The following is a 2,219-nucleotide window of genomic DNA, read 5'->3' on the forward strand; positions in this document are numbered from 1 at the left end:
TGACATTGCTTGATAAGAATATATTTCATTAGTTTGTCCATACTTATTTATGACATGTTATTACGAACAGAGAAAGTGATTTAGGTACTTGAAAACTTATACTCAGAAACACTTGACATGCAATTAAATTAAATATTCAACTTGAGAATTAAGAATAATTATGATATCGTTACGTTTTTGCGATATCATATTTCGATTGTTTAAAATTTTTTTTTCAATTTTACCTAATAATTATACGGACTATCAGTAGTGCTACCAGAGAACTACCACGTATTTCGTTCGGTTCGCGACAAACCGCCCATTTTATCTCTCTACTGGTATTTATAGGCTCGACGTTGGCAGCCGGCAAGGGAGCTCGGGCGCTTTAATTTTATTTTGAACGTTCCACAATTATGTACAATGTTTGCAACGCTCGCATGCATTTCATCCTTGTTTAAGATTGAATGACAATAAGGATTAAATGTTTGCAAGCGTTACGAACATTAAGTAAAATGCACTCAATAACGCATACGATACTGAGTGGTGGCACTGGATTCTTCTCCACTACAGCCTACATAATCACGAGCTGCGTGAATCACGTAAAGTGGTATTTTTCTCCATGAAAAGAGTATATTAATTTCTCGTTTAATTTCACAAGAGGATAAGCGATAATCTTATTTTTCATATGATTCAAGAGTATCTAAAAATATTCTGCTTTTTCTTTTTTATTACGAACAAATTTATCTGTTCCAGAGAGTAATATAAATATAATTAATTGATTTAATTAATTATTAAAATATTAAATCTGGATTAGCAAAAATAATTTTGTTTTAATTTTCATAATAACGAAACTCACTAATAAGGCAACAGTGTAGGTCCTTTGTTTTTCATATTCCATATTATCCTTTGTTTTCTGTTTTTAGAATATTTGATTAAAGTCAGTCTTCGCAAGTATATTATTACATTTAAAATTTCAATTATTTATATTGTACTATGCAAATTTCAGTTACTCGAATTGTATTAGTTTATTTCGTACATGCATATAATACGCTCGATACATTCCAGCTAACGCTAATATTCCTGAAATATTCATAAAAGGTTATTAAAATTCCCCCAAAAAATATTCTAAGAGTATTCCGAAATATTTACGGAATGTAAAAGCAACATTCAAATATTGATTAAAAATTTTATTTATATATCGTTACATATTCCGTGAACGTTCTATAAATATATATTCCGCAAAATTTTAACTTTTCCAGAAATTTCAGATTCGGTGGTCCTTGAATCAGTTTTTAAACAAAATTTTGCTTTGAAAAACACACTCCACACTTTCTTGGAGTGCAATTTTGGGGTTTACTTTATAGGCGAAATGCTGCGCTTCTTAGATGATTCTTTCTCAGATGATTTTTATTGTTAATGAGTAAGTGTTCTCCGTGGCCCTCTGTCGACAGAGATGTGTACTGTTCGCTCGCTCGCGATTTTCGAATACAAGGAGTATTCATACAATATTCCGAACATTTCATCGACATTTGTATATTCTGTGACGATTCTTTCCCTATGCCGGAATATTCGGACATTACATTGGGAATACGAACCGAACTTTCTATGAATATTTAGCGTTAGCTGAGTTTGATTTATGAACGGAAAAATGATTTTACCTTAATATTTTAACACCGAGATTCAAAGAATAATTTAAATTGGATTATTTAGTAAGAAATCTCTCGACGGCTTTTTTTCATTTCCCTCATACTATTAAAAATATTTTGCAATTGTTTAAAGCACATTACTATTCCTTTATGCAACAACATGATACCTATTGGCAGAAGAGATGTTTCTATGTATTTACAAAGAAGAGTTTGCAAGTCTTGTTTCTAACTCTGTCACCTAATAGCACTTTGAACATACATCGATACATCAGCTGAAAATGGAAATATATTTTTTATGCATGTGTCATACGTTAGGAGATCAAAACAGCCCTGCGAAGTCTAATTCTGGATTGTGGAAAGTGTGAACCTATATACGAGGTCTGTTCAAAAAGTATCGCGAATTTTGTGTTTTTTCAAAAATTATTTATTTATTCATGAATATCTATATTGTCCCCTTCAAAGTAATCCCCATCAGATATTATACACTTGTGCCAACGTTTTTTCCAATCCTCGAAGCACTTCAAAAAATTATTTTTTGTGATCTTGTTCAGCTCCTCCTTCGATGCCGTCTTTATCTCCTCAATCGTAGCGTAG

Source organism: Trachymyrmex septentrionalis, unplaced genomic scaffold (genome assembly GCF_001594115.1).
Source record: "Trachymyrmex septentrionalis isolate Tsep2-gDNA-1 unplaced genomic scaffold, Tsep1.0 scaffold86, whole genome shotgun sequence".
Classification (NCBI taxonomy): Eukaryota; Metazoa; Arthropoda; class Insecta; order Hymenoptera; family Formicidae; genus Trachymyrmex; species Trachymyrmex septentrionalis.